Genomic DNA, 25,896 nt, shown 5'->3' with positions numbered 1-25,896 from the left:
CTGACTAGTCCCTGGGGTGCCCACTGGTTCACCTGCTAGAGCGGATGCCCCATGTACAAAGGCTATGTCCTTGCTGCAGTGGCTGTGGGGTCGATTCCAACGCTGGCCCTTTGCTGCATGCCCTTCTCTCTCCCCACTTCATGCTAGACTTTCCTATCAAGTCCTAAACTTTGAGTTTCGAGTCCTAAGTAATATTGCGCTCTTCACCAAATGTAACACCATTTTAACAATAGAGTATATTAAATTTACCTGTACAACCCATACGTTTTCATACTGCAATCTGTTCTTTGTTGACCACCACATAGTTTTTCAATGCAAACAAAATCATCTTTGGCATCATTTCGTTCGTCATCGTTTTCTTGTGCAATTTGACTGGATGCTGTCATTTTTCTTCAAGCAAAGTGGATCCGTTTTGGATAGACTGTAAAAATAACGGACGTACCTACTGCAGTGCCTCCCATTTTGAAGCCTGGTGTTCAGCATTTCGGTCATCGCCATCTTGTTTTTTTTGGAACCAGAAGCAACCACATCTTGGTGAGAGGCTGGAGCTGTGGAGAAGCAAGGGACGGATAAGACTGAGAAGCCGAGGACACTATCAGCAGACAGTCTGTCACTCAAAGCAGCCTGCCCTTAATCATGCATTATAATTAAAAATTAAAAAATTAATAAAATGTAAACAGGTGAATTATATGGAAAAAAACTGTAAAGTTGTCATGAAGGGGGAATTACCTATAAATACTAAAACTGTTTTTTTGTACCAGGCTGTAAACACGTTAAATCATGCTGTAAAGTTAGGCATTTGAACATGGGGGTCTACAGGGATGGACTGGATTCTGCAGCAAGCCTCAAGTGGCCATTTAAGGAACTGCAGTTTTTGGCACTTCATGTTTGCTTAATTTTCCAGCCCTGAAAGTTGGTGAAGACTTTCTGGGAATTAATAGTTTTAAAATGAGTTGATTCAGGAAATAAATTGATTCGTGGCACATTTTTAAAATGACATACTTTTTAATCTTTGGGTTTGAGGGGAAGGTAAGTATTTTCAAGTAAAAAGGCTCAAGACCAAGTGAAGTCACTAGTCACTGGTGTTAAACCAAGTAGAGTTGCAAGTCTTTTGATTTTGTCATTGAGTCTAAAGTCATCAAGTTTGTGATTTGAGTCTGATTCTATTCTAAGTCACGTGACTCGAGTCCACACCTCTGCCTTTGGTACTGGTCAGGTCCTCTCAGCTGCTGGACACTGGTCAGTGAGAAAGCTTTCTGACCTTGGCTTATAGGAAATTGTTGAGTTCTCATTTAGCGTGGTTTCTCCTTAATTTTTGTCTCAAACATTTTTTTTTTTACATACACAAGCAAAAGACAATGAGCCAACAACACCAGTGCAAAACAAAGCAAAGCAAAATGTTGCAGTTCGTGTTGCAACTTTACAGCAGACGTGTTCTCAATTTGTATTCCAGGCATGACGAGACTGTTAATGAGGTTCACAGTGACTTAAAAAAGGTTGGCTAGTATGCTTTCTATGAAATTCAAAAATACATAGACGTACTACTGACTGTTTTTCCACATACTGATCATAATGTGCATGTCAGGGGTCGACTGGCTGTCACCTAATCTTTGTGGCGTCTTCCAGAATACAACTTTTGATACAGTACACGAGGCATCAGTCTGCCTTTGTCTGCGCTAGTTCTTGATTCTGCTGGCTGAAGATTCTCCTCACTGTTAGTAAAAATCTAACGCTAAAGCTAACAGCAAAACAAGAGCTGCGCTACCTCCTCATGATGATCCTGTCAAGCCCCCTGAAAATGTCGGCATGATGACTTTGGTCCAAGTACAGTACAACACACACACACAGATCTCAAAACCTGTGCCCACATAGAGTATGTGCGGATGCTAAAATGCACATGCTTGACTGCATGCTTGCAGACAAGCACATAATCAATGCAGTCTTACAGCAGGGCTGACCAGTGGGGGGGCATGACCTGCCAGGTGACCCATGTATGTCTCCACTAGTGCCAGTGCATGCCTGTGAGTGTGTATGTGTGTGTGTCTATTAGAGTGAAAGTCAGCTGCTCATCCATGCGAGCACAGTATATTTCAGTTTACAAGTTTAAAGGGGTACAGTGCGCCACTACATACGTAGCAACATGTGCAACAGACTCGGATAACGTACAGTGAGCTGCTAACTTATTCCAAACCCTTTCTGTTTCCCCACAGATTAACTGTCACACCAACTGAGCTCTGGTGCTCCCATACATCTGCATAAAACCACTCCCCGAGCATTACACCTTCCAGAGCAGCCTAAGTTTAGAGTCAAGGACCCCCAGATCACAGTGGCAGAGGCAGAGTGGAAGTCCTGTCATAAAGTCAATCAGAGGACTCCTCGTTGGGCCTCGTAAATCTCCCACTTTGTAGGGTTACTGGGAGGTCTGGGAAGTGAAGATTTCCCACTTATTATTCTCAGGAAGCCCCAGACAACCTCCCCCTGAACTCAGGTCACGCAAGGTTATGACCTTGGGACGATCATCATTGTTGTTTTAGTTGCTATGGCAATCAAACGCCTCCGTTTATGTGAAACTCACACCCTCAGTGAATAAAAGAGGATGTGAGTTTCTATACAGACTTCATGTAGAATGTAGATACACACATTAAATGATTAGAGATCACTATGTAATGATTCATTTTCCTTTGTAAATATAATGTGCTTGAGCTGGCTTATTATTATAAATAAATATATGTGTTATAATCCCTTTATTAGGGATAATTCAAGTTTTGTTTCAGTATTTCTCAATTTCTTTGGCTAATTTTTTTGAAATGGTATTAACATTTTCTAAATTGTAAGTACAATTGTGACAACCTCACACAATACATTTAATTCATGCCTCAAGACCTAGTTTTTGTGTCAGCTGGCCAATGCCGCCAGAATTTGATTCATTAGTGTCTGAGTCATCAAAGTGTTTAGATGTTTTCTCACCATGGAAATCAACCCTGGACATGTTTACCATATACAAATCTCTGTAAAAGTCTATAGAGAAAAGTCAATACTGTACAGTACTATAGCAAACAGAAAAAGGATAGCACATTTATGTGTGTGCAGTTGTTTGTGTAGCAACATCTGTACTGTAAACAGAAAATTGACTTCTGATCTGATGTAAAGTCAGTGAACAAAATGACATCCATGCCAGCCAACCAACCAACCAACCACAGACACAGACAAAAAACAATTGACAGTTGATTGGGATTCCTAGTCCACTGCCCTTACCTGTAAGGTAATTTTCCAATTCAGAAGACATTATAAACATACCATGTCATAGAAATTTATGAAATATACATTTACGTCTTACAGATTTTGATAATGGATTGGATCATTTGCATGTCACGGCTCAAAAGAATGTTTCGACAACTCATCGCTTCTAATCAGCAAGCCCAGTGCAAATTGTAGACAACTGTACTTTTGTTTTGCACGTAAGGGAGAGTGGGGTCTGCTGGGACATTTTTGTATAAACATGAATTAACCTTCCATTACTCATAGACTACTTGAACAATAATGAAAATAATTTGGTCCCTGAACAGATACATTCAGGTGTCTGCTAACAGTTTGTCAAGTTTTTTACAGCCCAACCCAAACATGAAAGGCACAATTTTGTAAAATGTACAAGATGTGCATTTTCCCAAAATTCTGCCTCCCTAGGACTGGTGAGGCAGTTAGTAAGTATGGTCAGAACATCTTGTTCTGAGCTAAAAAAAAATAGAGATGGGAACCAAAACCTGGTATGAAATTGACCCCGCGGCTGAATTATCAAAGACTGCAGCATTGATAAGCTCTTCAGTCTGTACTTTTTAACATTTGGTGCAGTGTAATATCATGCTACTGCTTCTCACCTGCTCTCTGTGTCGGGCCTGAGCTCCTACACTTACAAACACACACTCATGCATACGCGAGTAAGTTGCAAGCTGACAAAGACTGAGCTCATTACTGTGGGTGTAATAAAACATTTGTGAGTAAAAAGCCATACAGTAATAACACTATGTGCCAAACCACGTGCAATTTGTTTGAATGAATAATGAATTCAAATGTTTTGACAACAACAAACTAATTGTTTGGAGATTTGAACTCATTGTTTTGAGAACAATAATTCTCATTCAAGAACTGAGCCAAAGCGAATGTGAAAAACTGTAAAACTGTTAACTGTGGAAATATGCGATTATCTGAATGCACTTCCATTTGCGTTTTCGCTCTGTGTGTGTGTGTGTCTTTGTTTGTGTGTGAATTTGTTATGTTCTCTGGGGTTTTCATCGCGAAGGCCCTCAAAAAGCTTTGTGCCAATGTTCCTGCAGACACCTTAACAGGCATGAGACACATTTCCAGTGGGACACCAACCATCTCTCTCTGTCTCAGCAGAGAGCAGTGCTCCAGTGCCAGGCTAGTGCCATCAGCACAGGGATAAGCTTTCTGACAGAACATTGACAGGCTTTCAGAGTCTCCTGAGGCCATCGCAGACCCGGGGATGGATCAGCAGGCTTCCAACAAGTGGTCTTTAGGGCAGCACTGGGTTTCACACTGTGAGGGTCTATGAGAACTGAACCACAAGAAAGTAAGTGACGGGAGCTCAGGACCAATTACAAAGTGTATCAAAGGTCCAGTCAGTCACATATGCAGCCTTACAGTTTGTCCTCGTTTTTTCATGTGTGCAAAAAATATAATGACAAGAAAGTAGGACACAAACCTTAATTTTCTGAGGAATACATAATTCATATTCAGACAGTTACATAATATTTTAGAGCGAGATGCTATAATTTGACCATGTGTTATTATCATGTAAACAACCTGCTCATTTTCCACATTTAACACGACATCTAAAGCGAAAAAAAAACCAAAACGTAAGGGACACTTTTCACCTTTAGCACTTAAAAAAGTTTCCCTTAAAACATCAAAACGTCTTTTTATGACTTCTGTTCCACTTCTAGTTCTTGTAACAGCCATATAGGCCATGCCAAATGTGCCCAGAAATAAGCCGGGCCTCCCCACTGTCTCTGAGATTGCCCACCCAGGAGTCTGGCACACGCCACAGCGAGCAGGAGGCCCTCTGGATTACAGTAATACACACTATCTCATAATGGAAAGCTGTCTTGCACATTTCCCTCTCTCCGCCCTCATTGTCCACACTACCAACTGCACAATCAGGATATGAGACTGTGATTGCACCCGTTAGCATGTGTGAGTTTACCGGTGTGCTGCACCCTCCTCCTCTCTTCTTTTTTTTCTGGGCTGGGCACTGCTTGGCTTCGACGAGGTAAAAAACGAATAAGAAACTATGTCTTTGACATGGAAAATTAGCCTTATCGCACCATAAACCTGAAACTAAAACAAGCTAGAAAAAGGCACTTGATGTAAAAATACCTTGAACCCTCGGACATGGATGGCTTGATTAATATCGTGCAGCAGAGGTCATGGGTTACAAGGAAACAATGGCATGAACATATTTAACCTGAGGTACTAACATGGTTAAATAAACAGTCAAAGCTGCCCTGTTTGGACCCGCCACACTCTCGGCAAACTCCGCCACTTTCCCTCTCACCCTGTAATCACCAGAGGCTGTAATTAATGGGGAGGCTGACCTATGGTTCAGGGCAGTGGAGAGGAAAGCCAAACAAAGTTGAAAGCCATTAAGAGGAAAGGGAGGTTGAGAGGGAAAGGAGAGACACAAGCATTGGGGACTATGGACTTTGTTAGCCACCCAGTCTTCCCTGGGTGGCTAACAAAGGTGCAGGTGGGCCATGGGAGCAGAGGTGCACTCTGGCCGGAGCTTAGACCACCAGGTTACCACACACTGTACGTAATTACACCACAGAGGTCATTTACTCCACTAAGTGGCTTGCCTACCAACCCCTGTCGGTGAGTGCACGCTAATCAGGCTTGGTGCCCCAAACAATGGACCATGTGTGCCTCTGAGTGTTGTGGGAGGAGCAGAGGTAACCAGCAGACCACCACTGATCAACATGGGTGAGATGTTTCAAAAGGACACAAAAGCTCTAAAAGGGGGAGAGCGTGAGGAGAGGCCAGAGGCAGACAGACGGACGGGGACGGGTCCGCTAAAGTTGCAGACTGGCACGTCTTCAAACCTGTATTTATCCAGGAGGTTCTGGAGGATAAAGGCGGATACAGTGACACTTAAGACAAGCATAGAACAGATGCTGTCTCACACAAGGACAAAGAGGATTTGAAGACATTAACAAACCACACGTCTCAAATATCCGCTTTATTAAAATGTTATTGGCCAATGACTTACCTTTGCTGTTATCGCTCAGATCACTGCGATGTAGTTCTCCTTGTCCAAAACTTCACCTGTGAAAAGTAAAAAAGGCCACAAAACAAACAAATTAAGAAAAAGCGTGTAAAGAACTTGATACAGTGACAAAGTAGCCCTACACCATAGTGAGCAGTGCACTGTCCCAACATACAGTCCTCTATAACAGGGGTCTTAAACGTTCTTCAGGGCGGGGACCCCTTAGCTAAAAGACAGAGCAGGGGCCCTCTACTACATATACTGTATAAAACTGATTTGCACTTGAGGTGATTCTCTGAATATTTTCAGGTGTTTTCTCATTTGCTCTTGCCTGTAGCTGCTAAGTCAGCAGCTGTTGTAGCATGGCTAAGTGCAGTAGCCTCACCCTCTGCACTTTTGTCGGTGGTTTCTGAGGTAAGGTCAGAATCTCTTGCTTGAAAAGATATAAATAAGTTAAAAATGTCTGTACACTTGGAATAATAATTCAGATCATTTGCCAATATGTTTCAATATTATGCCACTGTTAGCTAACTTATTTACCTTGCCATTAGGGGTGCTTTCAGACCTAGAGTTGTCTTGCTTTGGTCTGAATCAGGGACTAATTTTGTTACAAAGTTGTATAATTGCCTAGAGTTGGTTCGTGTTCTCACGGCAGCATTTACAAGTGGACCAGATCAAATGCCTTGTGTGAGAAAGCTGTTCTTGATTGGTCAGAATTTCCATGTGGGAAAAATCCAGGAAGTAAACAAAACGTTGAAGAAGAGTACACTTGCAAGATAAATGTGACACTTTCTAATGTCACAATGGAGGGACAACTACGCAGGTTGATTTTAGCGCTGCTCATCGTGGACTATATTGCTGTCATTGTTCATTTTAGTCAAAGCATACAGTTTGAAAACGAGGCGCGGCTCCAACTAGAAAACAATGTTTTGATGCATTGAATGTGCTGAATGTGCATATTAAGGCAGTACAGGAGGAGGTGCACATTAATAAACCTCCAGGACTGTAACATGCTCATGTTTAACCCAAACAATGTGTCATGTGACTGCAGTTGGTTCAGATCCAGGTCAGAACACGTTCTCACTACAAACGAACCGCAGCAGAGTTCGTTTGTAACCGGACTGAGACCACCTCTTCAAGAAGGTCTCAGTCTGGTTGTTTTGGTGCACACCTGAGTGTGATTGCTGTGTTCACACCTGCCCAAACAAACCACACTTAGGGGGCAAATGAACTTGAGTTTGATTGAACTGAACCAAACAGGGCAAGTGTGAAAGCACCCTAAGTGTGAGCTAGACAACATGGTTGCTCAGTTAACCTATCAGTAATGTTGTGTCCTGTAAATAAAATGAGTTTTATGAATAGGCTCATTTATCTTTGCTAATAATATGTTGGACTCGTGCTAATATGTATTTTCAGACACATTTTCATTTTTAAAACTTGAACTTAAAACTAAATTAAATTATCAAGCAGTGTTTTGGTGATACAGTTGGTGGGTGTAGTTCAGTCGAGAGAAAATAGTTCCTATATAAAACTGCTCACAACAAGGTCTGTGGATTATCTTGAGTAGCCGGGTCATGATTCCGGGAACAAGACATCGCTGCTGAGTTTTTGAAATGTATTTTTTGACACTTTGAGCACCACAAGCCGTGTGCCATTTAGTCCCATTATATTCCAGAGAAGGCAGACATCTCTACGGCTGATATCTCCAACACTCTGCAACTCACACCAAAACAATCTAGACTGATAAACAGCACTACAGGTAAGATGAAAGATATGCAGTTTTGATTTTTGGGGTGAACTGTCCCTTTAACATCTAGCTCATGTGGTGCTATCATGTTGTTGTTATTGGCTCCTGTCCTCATGGCTCACTGCCTGCTATTCAGTAGCATATTTTATGTCTTGAAAAATAATGCATTGCTAGACTGTCTCACTTTGGCCACTGTAAAAACTAACACAACATAATAAAATGATCTGTCCTGATTAAAACTCCACTGCCCCCTCTACACAGGAGTTTGTCAGCTCTCTAGTATGATATATGTGTACATCGCTAACAAGCCAATCAGCCCTGCCAACAGAAGCAGTGGAAGCACAGAGAGCCATTAAAGGCCTGGCTGCAGCTACAAAAACAAAACCTATCCACCTGAGACCACAGAGGGACAGGATGCAGGCTACTTATAGCAACCCAAAACCAACCCACAAGAATAGCAGGAAAAACGACTCGGTACGGGAGCCGCGCTGAGCCTTTTGAAGTGCGCCACCTCTAAACTATTCTGATACGCCACCCCAGCATCTTTGAAGGCAGGTTATCCTCCACGGCCGTGTGTCCTGTTGTGGACGAATTGTTTCCTCTTTCACTTTGTCTCTATTTTCCTGTAGAAACTGACACTGTTTTATTGTTCTCCTGGGCCACACTGTTGTGTAGCGGCGCTCACGGGACGGGACCGCTTGCTGTTCTCCTGTTGGTAAAGAACTACCATGGCGAGCAGCGCTGGGCACATGGGCAGTAAGTTGGTCACAGGTGACGCAGGGGTGGTTATCAGAAATAATCAGCAGAAGGATGACCCCCTGCTTAATGCAACCATTTCCTCTATCCTCAAGGTCGCGACCTTACAATGCCCTCTTGCCTAAGAATGGACCATTGGAGTGATTAATCAGCCGGTGGTCAGTGATGTCATTGCACAAACATGGCACAAAAATAGGGAGAACAGTGACATATTTTGTTGTTTTTGGTGCGGTGTTGATGGATCTGCTCGTAAAAACTACAGATTTATGGCGAGGGAACGTGCACCTGCCACTCTGCACAAAGAGAAAAACAGGTAAAAAAAACAAACACCTACTGCAGCACTTTCAGACTTTTAGAAGTAATTGCGAGGTAAAAATCTCACGGTCAAATATTGAGCAATAATTTATATGTAATTCACGGCAACACATCGGATTTACTGCAGACAGAATATGCCCTAAAACATAATACAACATAAGTGTTTCTTTTATTACACTTCAATAAAATGTATCATACTCCCGGGGAAAGTAATAGAAGCGATGTTGCATGCTCTGTAAAAAATATGTATATAAATATAAAGAGGAATGTTTTCACCTGTACTGGCAGTAGCATTGTAAGCGAGTATTATCTGTGTAATCTGAGACAGAGGTACGGTACATGTGCTTGCCGCGACTCCTGCAGAGAAGGAAAGCTCACTTTAACACTCAATATCTGGGAATCTAATTGCACTTACAAATCGTTCCTTTTGGCTTGCTTCACTGGAATAAGTCTACGGCGTCACGTCACAGAACTATCAGGCTGATTACAGGCACCATTTCAGAGTGCAGAAACACATTGACAGTGTGATGTAGACTCTGATTTAAAGTCTATAAGAGGTTAAATCCGGATGCCCAGCATAATGCAGGAATAGAGGAGAATTTAAATGGACATAATTACTTTTCAATTAACTATGTTTCTCACAGTTCCCACTGCTGTTTTTTTTTATGTCAATAGTCTTTTATTTTCATCATTACGTTGGCATAGTTAAAAATCTGTGTTCCTTTCCGACTGGTTTTGATTTTATTTTGTTGATGTTATAATGACCATTAGCTGGCTCTGTGATGCCAGCCTGCAGCCAGCTCCCAATCAACCTACAGTCATATTATGAGACAACGGGCCCCTGGGCAGAGAGACGCAAAGGGTTAACCATCTCCCCTACATACGAGCAGGACACCCAGTCTTTTGTATCTCTTTAGAGTTAATATTTGAGTGGTTTTGTGTCTCCTTGAGTTAATTTAGCATCTCTTTTGATTGTTTTGTGTCTCTTTGTAGTTGTTTTTTTCCTTTGAGGTCATTCTGTGTCTCTTTGTGGTCGTTTTATGTATCTTAGTTGTCATTTTGAGTCTCTTCCTGGTCAGTACATGTTGATTTGTGTGACATTTTGCAGGTGAAAGCCAGGGGGGGGGCCTGACACTTTGGGCCCCTGGGCCTGTGCCCAGTAGGCCCCATCGATAATCCTACCATAAATCAACCATGTAGGATTTGTGAGTGAAATTAAACAAGTTAAAGGAAAAAAGGGGGCGGAAAAGCCTCATTTTATGAACTCAAAAATTCTGTAAGACTCAAACACCTTTTATTCTCAGTGCAAAGGCTTTTCCCATAATAACTCCCTTGTTAACTATTTGCCTCCAAGAACACTGCAATCATCTGCTGCTGGTTTACTGGAGGTTCTCAGCAATAGCCAGAGGGAGATAGGGGATGCAGCCTTTGTCAATTGCACCCCAAAGCTATGGAACACACTACTCGTAGATATCAGAGAAGCTAGCTCGCTAAGTATTTTTAAAAGAAAGCTAAAAATGTATCTGTTCACTTTAGCCTTTAACTAGCTCTGACTTCCTGATACAGGTCTGACACTCTTTCTTTTTACGCTTCATGCTGCTGCAACTCTTTTAAAAATCTTACTTGATTTTATGAGTCCATCTTTTAACTGCTTTAAATGTCCTTTTATATTGAATTGCCTTGTCTGTTTTATGACCTTTGTGCTGCATTTCTTGTATGGAAGGTGCAATATAAAGAAAGTTCATTTTTATTTTTGTATTTATAAGGCAGTCCTAAGGATGATATAGTAACCACTGATTTAAATACAGCCAGGCAGCAAGGGCATGTTTTGTTTAACATTTTGGGGGAGACATGTTAAGTGGGGGGCCTGTATATTCTCCCCTAATAATTTCTAAGTGTTAAGCACTTCATTTCCAGCATTTTGGTGATTTCTTATTCACCAGTTTGTGCCTTTTCTGCATCAATTTATGTTGGAAATGTCATGCTACTTCCTGTTCAACTGTGCATAGTTTCTTTAGCTTCTTTAAGTTTTACGGCAGATTACAATCATTGCTTTTGGGGTTGCATACTGCCACCACCTACTTTACCACAGGCACTGTTGCATCTATGAGTTACACTGTAGCTGTTTTGTGTTTATTGAGGGGGACTAATGTACCACTTCTAATTATTGATGAGGACATGTCCCCTGTGACTCCATTGAAATCTATGCCTATGCCAGTGTTTTTAAAACAGTGAAGGCTCACTTATCACTCACTTGTAGCCACAGAAAAATAATCTGCTACACTAGGCACTGCCCTCATCCTCTCCCCTCCTCTCTTTATCTTGCTACATTTATTGCATTGTGCACTATGGCCAGAGAAAGCTCTGGTATTTCCTCTGAGGAGTCAGCTAACGTGCAGATCAGCACTGATTTTCTCTGTGCATGGGCACCGGATCAAAGTACAGACTGTGGTGCTCCCTGGAGCTAAAAATATCATATTTGGTCCAGGGTAGAGGTTAATATGTCTCACCTCTGGCAGCTGCTTTGTTTACATTGAACACAGACACTGATTGGTCTGTTTGATTAGTTTCCCTCCACTGTGATGCTACTTCCACTCAGATACGCTATTACAGTTTTTCTCTATTGTTCATGTGCACTTCTGCTAGTGATCTAAAACTCTGACCACAGTTAAACAATGATCACAACATCAAATATTTTTGAATGATTTCTGGTACTTTTCCATAACATCGTTTTGAGAAGTTGTGTGCAGACCTCAAGTGCACACAATATTTTAAATCTTGTTCCTCTAATGAAAAGAAAACTGGTGATTTTTGCAGAGACACAGACCTTTGACTCAATATGAAGTCACATATAAAAAGGAAATGCACCTTTGATGTTGGGTCATGCAAATTCACTGGGAAATAGGGCTCTTAGCGTTGTACAGCACGTTGTATTAGACATGTGAGGTTGCGTCATACTGCAGTGCAACACAACACTCCAGGAGGGATCTAAGCCAATCTAAGAAGTCAAACTTTCACCTGATTACAGTAGCTATTCTTTAAAAAAGGGAATTATTTCATGCAAAGTAGGTGTTATGTGCATAGGAACATACGTCCTTTTGTAAATGTTCGACAAAATATAGAATTGTAAACAGACTGCCTTAAATAAGTGTTGATTTTATCTTTAGAAATTATGATTTGATGCATTGTGTTGAGCTTTTCAATAAACGTTGTCATCTTAAGTCACCATTATATAAATTGGAGCTGTTTTCCTAACTGAAATACAGTTTTGGTGTTTGTGTCTCCCATTCTCAAAACCGTTTTTTTTCCTAACAATGCATCCGAACAATGGAGAAAATCTGCCATCATGTGACGCATGGCCTTTGTGCAGATTAATTTTGTGTCAGTACTTGTCAGACAGGAAATTCATGTAAATTACGAGAGCTAAACAAGAGAACTTAAACTAATGGAGTATTGCTTGCAATAATGACAAGCGATGAGAATAATGGATTGTTAGTTTGCTTCATAATGATGCTAGATAGCCGGGGACGTGTAGATAGGCACATTAGAAGTCAATACTGTTCCAGAATAATGGGACGGCTCAGAGATAATGTACTCTCACAAGGGGGCCTCGACATTAGCAACAGCCCAGCAGGACTCGGCTTGCACGTGTGCCAATGACGCATTAAATCCCTCAATGACAAAAGATACAAGAAAGGTAAATCTGTAGGCACATTCTTTTGCCGCCATCATAGAGCAGACATAATACTGTACACACGTCAGTAACACAGAGGGATGTTGAGGTCATTAGTAGTGGTTAGTAATTGCATAAGGCAGAAAAGATTATTCAGATTATGAGTGAGTGCTCATCATTTAGATGCAGGCCTGGATTGCCCAAATCAATATGGGGCTTTTTGCTTTTTGAAGACACAACCAAAAAATGTGATAGAAATTATTGCTCACAATTTTAAAACAATTATTTTTTGAAGGAAAAAAAAAACACTACTTACAAGAGTCACAGATCTTTAATCAGCCCACACTGTGATGAAAGCACCGCTCCAGCGTGAACCTCACTAGATGAAAACACAAATAAGACAAAAGAACGAAAGTACAGATGACATTAACTTCTGCTCAAATGAGCACAGTAGGAGAGCGCACAAAGTATTTAGCACCGCTCTTTCTGTCTTTTGATGTTGTTTGTCAATTCACAGCATCCACTGCAGTATTTAGTGTCTTCAACCTCTATCTTCCCCGATGGCATGAGTGCAGGGTGAGTGTAACAGTGGCCCTCTCCTTCATTAGATATTAATTTATTCATTACATGTTAACTCTGCGAGACCTTGGAAGGAGACGCCAGGTGACTCTTCTTCATTTGGTCCCCACTGCTCTCCACTGGGCCCAGGGAAACCACAGTAATGCCACGCAGTTGGGGAAGTGGAGAGCAAATTATCCAGCTCCATAGAGAGGGACTCTTTGTGGTAAACACACAGTGGGACGCTCGTACTGTCATAATTAAATCTGCAAATCCATAAGAGCAGGGTGCTTCCATTTTAGTACACAAGCACATGTTGGGGTAAACACAATCAGGCATACGCGAGTACAATACATACATTTATAAACCATGCACATAGATATAAAAAATATACTGAATATTATACAGCAGTTAGTTCAAGCAATTTGATCATCGTTAACTACACTATGTTATAACTGTTAGCTCTGTTAGTACTGTTAACAGTGTCAGCACGTGTTTAGTTGTGCTAAAATAGTTAACAATTCTAAAGGGGTTTGTGGATAAAAATGAAGCTGCTTATTCACCAAGGCTACCTAGCGGGAGTCCCAAGGGTGGCTGGCATGTTTTCACAAGAATGCCATCCCAGTTATCACCAAATTTGCAGCGCTGCTAGCTAGCTGCGACCTGACCTGGGTCAGACTGTGCTCAGTGCACCCTCAAGAGGATAGGTGGTTAGAAAATGGATGGATGCATGTTGGTCTATATGTTAATTTTGCTACTCTTCAGTTTACTGAACTGTGCACCAACCTGGTCTCTTGGTAGCTAGCTAGCGGTGCCGCTTATTTGGCGATTACTGCTAATAACGCCTTCACAACACAACAGCATTACTGTGGAAACCTTGTGCCCACTCTCCGGTCTCCCTCCAGGTCATCCCATTTTTAACTGTAGTTAGGGTTGCCACCTTGGATTTGTGAAAAAAAGGGACACTCGACCAAATGTTTGAGGCGGAGGGCTCGGCCATTATTACCAGTTCAGACTGACCAATGAACATGAAATTCGGACATAGGAGACCAGATTTGCCATCATTCTATGTCCCTCTATGTGCCTGTATTTTATATTAATGAAAAAAACAAATCTGTGTTACTAAATTCTTACATTTTTACATGTATCTCAGCATAGCAAGTTGGAAGTTGACATATTCTGCCATATATGAAGAGGGGAGACTCTCTGGAATCTGGTAATATAAGAACCATGATGCTGGGACATTCTGTCACTTCACAGCTGTCCAAAACATGTGGTTTATGCCAGGCGGACATGATTGCCAGTATTTTTTTGTTATTGCAAGAAATTCCATTGACTCATTCACAAGTCAAAAATGTGTTTTATCTGAAAGAAACATGCAATTTACATCTAAGATCATATAATCTTTGCCACTTTGATTGCAATTAAAAAAAAAAAAAAAAAAAAAAAAAAATGGGCATGGGGAGGGAGGGGGGCACGTGTCTCCCTCAGTGTATATGGTGACTATGGCCCTGTCAGCATGCATAATTAGGCTGCAGTTGTCTGGGTGTGCAAAGGTGAAGTGGCTGGTCTTGTCATACAAAGTTTGATGGAGTGTCAGCTGGACAATATGGAGATATTTGCATCTTGAAAGCCGGACTACAAATGTGGATAGACAGGGAGAAACACACGCAAGCCTAAGACGTGGTAAGATACGATATTCCTCACTATATGAAGTGTCTGATAACAAGATCTGTATAATGGATTGTAAAGAAATTCGTCAGGATTTTATTTGGTAGACAATTAATCTGGATTTATAGTGTGATGGGATGACAGCACAATGATGTGTGTGGTATCACTGGAAAGTTCTGCTCCTGCGCTTTCATGTGATATGCGTGGCATTTCTGTGCGATGCTGCATTCGCGAGTAATCCATCCAAGAGTAATGTCCGTGCAAAGCTGTATGAAAGCTCTGTTATACATCATTTTAGTGTAACTTTATCATTTTTTTTCGCTGTGAAAACATTCGGAAAGCTACAATTCCGCTGTTTCATGTGATATGCGTGGTTTCTCGCTATGATGCACGGTCGCGGAGAAAAACCATAGAGAAGAACAGGTGTGAATTTGGACGCACTATGTGTCGTTCTGGATGGACTCCTTGGCCTGCTGCTGCTGCATTTTCCCCAAAAAACGGGACAAATTGTGTCCCGGGAGAGATTTTTATTTCCCGGGACAGCTGATGAAAAAAGAGAACAATTCTGGGAAAAACGGGACGAGTGGCAACTCTAACTGTAGTATGTTATCACTGTTAGCTCTGTTAGCACCGTTAGCGGAGTCAACATGGCTAGTGGTGCTAACATAGATAACAATGCTAAAGGGGGTTTTGTGGCTCAAAATGAATCTGCTTACTTACCGAGGGTACGTAGGGGGAAGTTCCAAGGTTGGCTGGCATGTTTGCACAGAAACACTGTCCCGGTTATCACTGAATTAGCAGTGCTGCTAGCTAGCTGTGTCTCGACCTGAGTCAGGTGGTGCACAGTGCAGACTGGCCAAGGCTAACCAGCAAAAACCAGGGTGGTGGGCAGTGGCTGCTATGTTTCCACATGTTAACGTGGCTAACCGGGTTTCTGTTAGCAAAGTCAACAGAAAATAAAAGGCAATACATTTATAACACAAAACATAAAAAAATCACCACCTCTGAGTGGATAACTGCTTTGAAATTCAGTTGATGGAATGAGAGCCAAAAGAAAAAGCCTCTTGCATTCACATAATTTGCCTTTTTTTTTTTTTTTTTTTAAATAAATTGGTTAGGTACTGGTTAATGGGTGTCAGGCTATCGAAAGCAAAATTAACTGACACTGACATCCCTAATTGTAAGCATTAGGCTTAAAAAATATTGCATAAATAATAATTATTTGGGACAGAAATACAGAGAAAGAGTGACATAAATATAAGAATAGGGACTGGAGGGCATGGGTGGGGGTTGGGGGCTTTGTAACTTCCTCATATGAGAGCGAAAGAGCTCTCAATCTTCGACCAAGCCATGGCAGATCAGAGAGAAAGACGCCAGAGAGCATCAATCCCAGCTTCTCTCAGTGGCCCATCAATGGGGGAAAATCCCCAGTGAACAGGCAGCTTGGCTAATCCACAGCTAAATGACACCTCCAGACGCTAATGCCCAGACTGACCACAGAAGCAATCCACGGCGACTCCTCCACACATGTACCCACTGATGCTTTTCAGCCGAGGGGACTTGAAAGGGCCGGGGCCGTCTCTGTCTCTCTGTGTGCCACCTGCTTAGCATCCCCGCGCTGCAAGCTGCTATAGAGAGACATCTCCGGCAGAGGAGAAAGGCCCATTGTGTCCAGACGCCTTTGAGGGCATTGTTCTGCTTCACTGAGGCCAGGCCGACATCTGCACCATTCACACTGAAGGAAGTTGTAATCACTCCCCTGCTCTTAGCTCTGTGGCTCCAACTTCATACCAAGAGGGCTTGTGAAGTTGGGCCTGTGGTAAAGAAGCAGGCGAGGGGAGGGGGGGAGCGGGTGCATAGGATTTGGGAGGGTGGCTGTTTTTGTTGAGTGGCATCAGTTTAAATAGAAACTCTTACATACCCCCATACAGGCCCCCTGATCCCCACTCTCCCTTACAACTCCCAACTCACCCAAGTGCACTTACTCTCTACAATACAAAGCAGGCAACTGATTTACAGAGTTACCTCTCCATCAAAAGCACTGATTAATTGCTTGTCTTTCAGAAGCTGGGCAAAAGATTTCAAATGTGTAGAATGTAAAAACGTCTGGCTGCTGCGTTTTCAAAATGCTATTTTGCTCTCTTTTCATTAGTAGAAATGGAGGAGAAAAAAAACGAGGCATTGAAAGCCAGGATTGTTTCAGTGGTCAACTTGAGAAGGGGTTTTTATGTAGTTTTCATTTACATATAATTACACTTTAATGGAAGTCTGACTGGTGTGGGGTAAGAGGCTGGCCATGCGGGCTGCCGAGGAGACCCCCTATGATACAGGATGACAGGCTGTAGCGCTAGCTCCATCTCCGGCTAATTAAACGAATCAATTAAGAGACTATTGTTGTAACTGTGTAACTGATGTTCTGTAGTGGCAAAAATGGTCCCTTGGGGAGGCCTTCCAACCATATTAAAACCCCTATCCTCTACATCTCCATCTGATACCAATATAGACACTTATTTGCGCCTTGCTGTCATGTCATTGGAGGCGGGCACATTATGGAAATTGAAATGGAGGGGTTGAGGGGAGCAGGGCTGAGCTCAGTGTGAAGCGGCGGGGTTCACTTCCCATCACCCTCCAAGGAGAACTCGCTTCAGCAAACTCCAAAGTCCCTCAAAGTTCCCCTAATAGCAGAGCCAGAGCCAGCACACCCAGCTGTGTGCATCCAGTCACTAGGTAAGGGTCGCGCAATTAGCATACTCCTCCCTGCCAGGCGAGTCGCGTTGATGCAGATAAATTATCATATTAGATTTACCCTCCTCAGTTCAACTGATTGGCTCCCAAATTGTTTTAGATGGCCGTCATTAATCCTTAGCATAGGCTAAGTGCTTTGGCTTCAGATCTGATTGCATAGAGGCGCCTTGGGTCAAATTAACAGAATACTAATGTCTGAACCCTATCTCATTTGCAGTGTCAGGATGCTGCTTCTATTATAGGAAACAGAAAGAGTCAATTGCCATTTATCTAACGTAAGACTTAGAAACTCTCAAGATGATAATTGAGGTCCAAGGTAAGAGCAGAGACAACGTAATCGAGTGAGCTCTCGCTCTCAGTAATTGTTTTATTTATATGTATATATATGAGAGGCTATTAGCTAAGACATTATCAAAGAATGCCAGAGCATATTGTAACTTCAAAGACAGCCGGTTAAAGTCAAATGCAGCAGCTTCTTTCTATATATTCCTAACAAGAAGTGATCACAAGAAAGACGTTCAAGGCCACTTTTAAGTTGTAAAAAGCACACAAAGCAGTGTTAGTGCTCAGATAAATCGAATACATTAGACATCTCTGCTTGGATAATGAACCCCCCAGCTGCTGTGAATATGCCTGTGTGCAGGGAGACTGACAGATTTATGAAGAGAGCAAATCTGAGGACTTGACTGAGATTCCAGTGGATCCATGTCACTCTTTTGTCTTTGTGAACTGACCCTGTTTGTTTAAGGCCCACGGTGCTGGCACCACATGAGTGGAACGGGGCTGCTTTGGCGCCGGGGCTGTCCTGGCTCCTGTGGCCAAAGTCAGCATTGGCATGTCGCGGGGACCTTCTGATGAAGATCAAGGGATTATCCCCACCTCACACACACACACACAGAATCCATTTTCAGTAGATTTATACACATATATAGTTACGGTAAAAATGTTGAATCTCAAAGAACATTTGAATAAAATACACTCACATGTTTTGCAAAGTTGATCAGGCACACCTGATAGTGTCCTGATGTCCTATTGTCCCAGCAGGCCACACAGTCCTCAAAGGAGAGCAATCTGAGCAGAGGCATCAGATTCCTAAAGAAAGAAAGGAAGACGTCAAAGACTGGGACCCTCCAAGACACCACAGACACTGTATAGCTTAAATATCAGTACTTAGATCCTCAGATTCCAGACAGGACTAGCAGGGTGTAGTAATTCATCTGGGGTGGCATTCAGATCATATAGACTAACCGACAGGCACACAAAGGTTGCTTTAAGTATACATGTGACTCTTTATCACAGATTAAATTAAATGAAATATAATTCTTATCCTCACACCACTTAAAATGTCACCATGTAAACCTTCTCCAAACCAACTGACAATGTTGCAGCAAAAATGACCAGAATACACCGGGTATAAACATGCATCTTCATCCATTCAGACACGTAGCTACTGTGATGCCACCCATTAATTTGTGCACTGCAATTTAGAAGCCTTGAGTTCAGTATTTTGGCCATTGCCATCTCAGATTTTTGGAGCCAGAAGTGACCATATTTGGACAAGAGGCTGTAGCTGTGGAGAAACGAGGGGCGGATCTGACTGAGATTACGCCTTGCAAACAGCCTGTCACTCAAAGCAGCCACGCCCTCAATTTTTTGTAACTTTAAGCCTTAATAAAATGTAAACAGGTGAGTTATATAAAAATTCACCCCCATACAGTTTTTGTGAATCTGAAAATTAGCTATAACGACCAAAAACATTTTTTGTACCAGGATGTAAACATGTTTATTTTTGCTGTTAAGTTGGGCATGTTAACATGGGTGTCTATGGGCATTGACTCGCTTCTGGAGCCAGCCTCAAGTGGCCATTCAAAGAACTGCAGTGTTAGCTTCATTTTCAGCTCCAGAGTTTGCTGCATGATCTGGCCATATTGTTTCAGCAGTGTGTACACTAATGTGTCCTGGGCCATACTGAAGGGTAGCCAACTCAGCTTACATTCTTGCTTGTCAACTCCCTGCTAGTAGACACAGCTCTTACAGACTGTCCCCAGAGCCACTCTACTCCTGGTAAACAGTTAACATTTGCCTACTTAGCACAAGCTATCACAGCAGCAACTATTAAATGGTCCCAACAAACTCATACTAACGCTGAAACGGCTCGAATCTGTTGTTAAACTCATAAATAACCGTTGGGTAACAGCTATGTGATGCTAACAGTTAGCCATGTCACTGTGTGTGTGCGGGTGGACTCTCACCAGTTAGTGTATAGCATAGTAAACCTCCCCCTTGTTAAAAACAACAATGCCTTTCATGTTTGTAAATGGAAATGATTCACATTTATTTGCCATGGGTTGATGAAAACACCTGAGACAGGCGGCTCAAACACCACCCAAAATGACAACTAACTGCAGGAGTGTGTATTTTTGGAGAAATGGGACTTTGGTTCAATTGGCGTTCATTTTTGGGATAACAGGATGTCGGAGGAATGGACTTTGAGTCCAGTAGGATATTTTTTTGGACACTGGGGCTTCAGAGTTTTGGGCTGTTAGAACTGTGGCATGGTATCTCAACAGACCGGATGATTGGATCACCCAAGACGCATGTTAATAACGGACTCATAGATGTACCTTGAGTGGTATTTTGCTATGACGATAGTTGAGGTTTTTATGCCATCTCTATTTACCTACAATATCAGTATTGTGTACATACATTGTGGGAAACTTAAGATAAGTTGCTGAATTTACTGAATACATTTGGGAGAGGTTTGTGACTGATTTGGTTATGGTATGACCAGAAACTGCCATTACGGCTGAACAAAAAAATAATAAACTGTAGCCTACAAAGACTCACAAATCATCAGAACAATATCCACAGAAAAATATGTGACAGTGTTGGGTATCTAAGAAATGCAGCAAGAAAAACATCAGTGACTGCTTGTGACAAAAACTGAAGTAGTGAGAAACTTGCAGATTGTCTAGTTCAGAGACAGAACCCTTAGAGTAAAGTAAAACTTGTTCTTAAAATGGTTTGCACTTTGTCCAGTGTTTTTACTCATTGCTCTCTGATTAAAACATACCTCCCGTGAGGGCATATATTCCCAGCTGCGCCGCTGAGGTCTGGAACCCCATTCATTGTCCTTCAACTGGCCACGTATGTGTGAGTACGTCTATGTGTTGTGTGTGGGTGTGTTGATGAAGCTAGCCCTGTGTTTTATTTCTTTTTGCCTCCTGAGTCTCTCTCCCCGCCTCCCTCATACCTGTCATCTGGCAAGGCTAACCCCTGGTAGCTCCCCGCCAAATGCACACACATACACACTCGCACATACACACACACGTACGTTGCAAATCCCCGCCAAATGCCCGCCCTTCCAGCCCCCGCACACGCCAGCCGGTGTCAGCGAATCAGCTGAACCGTCTCCGCCCCGAGAATAACCCCATGACAGACAGCCCTAGTGGCCTCCCCTTGTCAACGCAGCCTGCCTGGAAAGCTGACAGCCAGGGCACAGGGTGGACAGGCCGCTGTAGGCAGGAGTTTACACTGGGCTGGGCCTGGAGAGGACGGGCCTTGGGGTAAGGATAGGAGAGGGAAATGGTGATTCCTGTAGAGATGTGGAGTGGAATATAGCTTTGGCTGTGGATAGGAGTTATATGAGTACAAAGGCCGCACCAGAACAGAGGAAAGGGCTTATCATAAAGCTAAGGATAGGAGCAGGGTTGGAGATGGGAATAGGGAGTGAGGCCTGGTGCTGAAACTTGTTAAAGCTGGGTGAGTTTTTCACTCTACAGCATGGAATCAGCAAAAAAAGAGCATCAATACATCAGAAAATAGGGATTATAATTGCAGAGGTCAGCTCCTGTCAAGGTTACTGCAGCACTCGGTGTACAGTACTTGGCTGGCAGAGTTGAGCGGTCAGTCCCTGCAGAGCAAAGATTGAAAGGTTCGGTTTGGCCCGCGGCCGGGAGACTGTCATTCTTCTATCCTCTCTGCAACAATTCAGATAAGAGACACACTACGCTAACTTCTCCTCTGACAAGCCTTCATAAGGAACCCTCACTCACACATTCAAAGTGAAATTCCATGTTGCATGATGTTTTTGTTGTGTTTTGACAGATAGTTGACATCCCATTTATATTTCATAATTTGGCCCAGCTTGAACATCATTTCACATTGAGCAAGAAAAAAAAGGCATAAAACATTATGATACATTTGTTTCAAAAGTGGGACATGGGTGACATGCAACAAGACAAAAATAAAGAACAATGACTGCATCTTCCTAAGTCTCTCTGTCATCTGGATGATGATTCCCTTTCTAGCTGTCAGCCTTTGAACCAAGCACATATGTGCACACACACACACACACACACACACACAAAGATGAATTTTAATTGATGATTTCTTAATCGGGGGATGCATACACCAAGTAACAGAAGAAATATTAACATTTATGTAATATAAGAAGAACATCTCGGCAAGGATAAATTCACCCACAGACAGTAGGTGATTTGAGGGGAGACAAGTGGGGACGATAGAGGACGCCATCCCCCTTATTAGCAAAATGGCAAAAGCGCATCCCCCTTTTTTACCTGCTACCCCTCTCCATCTTCCCGGTGCAGACCCAGACACCGTCCTTTCTGGACCCACACCTACAACCAATAAACTGTTGAGAATTGTTACATTCTGACTGAGCATCTGTTGGAGCCATATGAAGGAAGCAAGAAAGGAAGCAAACAGTTTTCGACTGTGCTCGGATTAAGATTTATATGGCTGCATTTATTGAAAGTTTGTGTTGAAACTTATTGGAAATTATACAGACGTTGCAAGAAAGGGTGAGAAAATAAAAGTGTGATAATAAACAGCATTGGTAAAGATTGGGAGTAATTTTCTGAGTACACGTCAATTAGCAACCAGTAGCGGCTAAAGTACAGGGCTAGTCACTACAGGGCTAGTCACTACAGCATCTCTATTTTAACCACTGCAGCACCAATTGCGCGTGTTAAATTAGCTCACGAGATGTTACTAAGCCAATCAAATATGAGCAATCCGATAAACGTTATGACTCGGGTGAGGTACACAAACAGAGGAGAGACAAGAGAAGAGACAAAAGCTGGTGAAATAAGAGCGTCAAAAAAGTAATTTTATATGATGTGTTATAAAGAGAGAAAAGTAGACAGTTAAAACTGAGCTTTTAACCAAGAAACAACATGGTCGTTCTTCCCACAGGTAGTTCAAAAGCAGTATGTCTCATCAAATGTTCTAACAACCTGGTCTCACTCCCTGATTCGTCAAATACCAAGGCTTGGGCAGTGGCCTTGGTTATCAAGTACCGACACACTGCAGCACCCTTTATCGGTGGTATGAGACACGCTGGACTGCTGCATTTTTTAGCGCACCAAGCAACTGCCACAGTATAAAGAGCGAGAAAGTCAGCATAGCATGGGTGGGAGTGTAGGTGGATGGGGCAAAAGCCCTTTTTAGATAGGAATTGTGCAAATTTGCAGGAAAGCCCAATCAATCTTTTTCCAGCATTGGCAGTATAAAAACAAAATCAGGGGGTGTGGTAAAATGCCGCCTGCCTACTTTTGTTTATACAGAATGTGCCTTTTTCGGGGCAATGGGGGGCGTGAGCAAGTAACAAAATGTGTAGCTCAACGTGTGACGTAAACAGCGATGTGGGAGGGAAGCCATGGCTGGTCAGTCCTTCGGCGATTCTCTCATAAGTCGGCCCGTTCTTCACCGTTCCTGTCATCTGACGGTTAATGGCCTCTTTGTTTGCGAGGACAAGGAGGGCGCGCAATTCCTTGTCTCCCCAGTTGCTCATCTTTACAGTGTCAGGTTTGCGTTTCCCTCTTGCTACTAGCTGCTCGCTAATTCCTGCTATCAGCTGTTTCCTGTTTATCCACAGCCAGTGGGTCGCACGTGCGGCGTCATCAATAGCTCCTCCTGTAAGTCTTCAACAGCCCCTCCCGTTGCAGAAGGCCGCCTTGATCTGTTTAAACTAAAAGGGTTCCGCCAATATGACTACCCTACGAGGCGGAAAATTGGGCACCTCGGATCAACTCGCCAATCTGGCTCTGTGTGTCTAAATGCTCGCAGCTTGCCAGCAAAACGGCCCAACATTCGCCGAAAATCTGGCAGTGTAAAAGAGGCTAAAGAAACTCCACACTTTCACTCTGGAGACCGCTGTTCTGCTAGTGACGTATGTCATGTAAAGTGACGTTACATTAGGTAAGTAACAAACGTACTTGTTTTAAGACAAACCATGATGTTTTTTTTCTAGACCAAACCACTCGCTTTTGTTGCCTTAACCTAAGGTAGCAAACCTAAACACAAAGTTTTTATGTACATTCTGTGTTGATTTGTAAAAATAGAAGTTCATTTTGAAAAGACGCACTGCATGTAATGAGCATAAGATGAGACGCCGTTCCCAAGTCTTCAACTGTGATGCAGAGTGAGTGTCATAGTTTGACATGTTGATGACACATAAGAATGTGTTGGTTCAGAGGCCGTGGCGAATACTAAAAGCGGCAATGTGAAGCACCACTACGAGACAAAGCACAGAGCATCTTTTGAGCAAACGTCAAATCCACACTGACGGCACACAAAATTTAAAATAATTACATGGTACTGTGTCGCTGAATCATAACAGAGACCGTGATCATGTCATAATCAGGCGCTTTGGTTTTCATCTTTTTACTCCAATTTGAAAATGTCTCACTTTCAGCTGGGTTGTGAGTTGCTTTAGACAATTTGAAGCCCTGGAGGGAAATAAACAGCATACCCATGCAACACTCTATGGATGGGATTCACCCTTTTACCTAAGAACAAGAAGATCAATCAGTATCCTGTTATCATGTCATTATTCTAGATTTAATGTCTAACTCTAACTAGATAGTTACACAGAAACAACAACCATCTCAATGCCCTTGGGGCACTCGCTTCCTAACTATGCTAACAACTGCACTTTGCATCTAAGAATGACGACAGCAAAGCTTCCTATTTGATCAAGGCCTGAAGCTATGTTTTTGCATGCAGGCATTAAGCTTTGTTTGTTGGGGGGTGGATCTTAACGATTTCTAAGAATTGTCAGAGAACATATGCACTTGCTCTCTCTGAGCCTAATAATAGTGTTATGAGGAAAAAAGGGCAGGAACTGTCACAAGCATAAATAAAGGCAAGGAAGGAAGGAGCAGCACGAGGCTCGACGATATAGAGCTTCTGATTAAGACAGTGCTTCAAATAAAATTGTAAAATCAAAGGGAAAATCAATTACAGTGAGGACTGACATGGCTTTTAACTGCAGAATATGGATACGCACGTCCTCGCTAAGATGACTGCAAACGGGCGACCTAGGAAACACAAAGATAAAGGAGCGGGAGACTGAGATGGTGATTCAATGCTTATATGAGGCTGGCGCATATACACAGCTACACACATACACGCACAAACGCTTACTCACACTCACACACACACACACACCAACTGTGTAGATAAAAAGGGAACATCACATGACAGATTCCCAGCAGATTGTACATGCAGAGATCTTAGGTCTTAGCTTCTGTGCCTTTTGACTTGAAGCACATATACAGAAAGAGAGTGCTCTCAGAAAAACACTAGCTGCAGCCCAATTTAAAATTAAGGATCAGGATAGAGATGCTCAGTCGGTTATATCTCAATTTACATGGTGAAGACAAAATCTTCTTTAGGAAAGATTTAAAGTATATTTTAAAGACTTATTTCAGTGGGGTTGGTTTGAAGTGAGTGCTGGTGAGCTTTGAAAATGGATCTGGTGCTAATGAAGCCATCAGTGATGACTGACACAGATAGACAGACAGATAGATATAATGTTATACAGTATTTATATGCTATATCTAACAACAATGCCTATGGGCTGCTTCCCAGTAAGTTCTAGATTCTCCCAAGATTTCACAGTCTTGACACAAATCTTTTAATCCCTTAGATGTTTATGTGATGCCTCTCTGCAAAGGAAGTGGTGCAGCAGCAGTGGTGAAACCTACCAGACTGTTTGCCTGTATTCTCTATTTGGCAGAATTTGCTGCTACAACGATGGCATTTACCTGGATCTTTATCTCTGCTATCCTGAATCAGCCCTCTGCCAGCCCTAAGTGTAAAATCCCCCTGTAGTGGTTGCCCGTA

At 42.4% G+C, this 25,896-nt stretch overlaps 1 long non-coding RNA gene across 1 annotated transcript; it reads right to left on the bottom strand.

The window, feature by feature from the left end:
• Positions 1 to 449: 449 nt before the first annotated feature.
• Positions 450 to 13,150, bottom strand: LOC144466869 (uncharacterized). The gene is made up of 3 exons (XR_013493285.1): positions 13,088 to 13,150; positions 6,284 to 6,339; positions 450 to 548 (listed from the first exon to the last, which is right to left on the bottom strand). It is a non-coding gene; the product is annotated as an uncharacterized LOC144466869 (long non-coding RNA).
• Between the last annotated feature and the right edge of the window lie 12,746 nt (positions 13,151 to 25,896).

This window comes from Epinephelus lanceolatus, chromosome 14, assembly GCF_041903045.1.
Source record: "Epinephelus lanceolatus isolate andai-2023 chromosome 14, ASM4190304v1, whole genome shotgun sequence".
Lineage (NCBI taxonomy): Eukaryota > Metazoa > Chordata > Actinopteri > Perciformes > Serranidae > Epinephelus > Epinephelus lanceolatus.
Note: the sequence above shows the minus strand (reverse complement) of the source record. Positions and strands in the feature narration are given on the sequence as shown.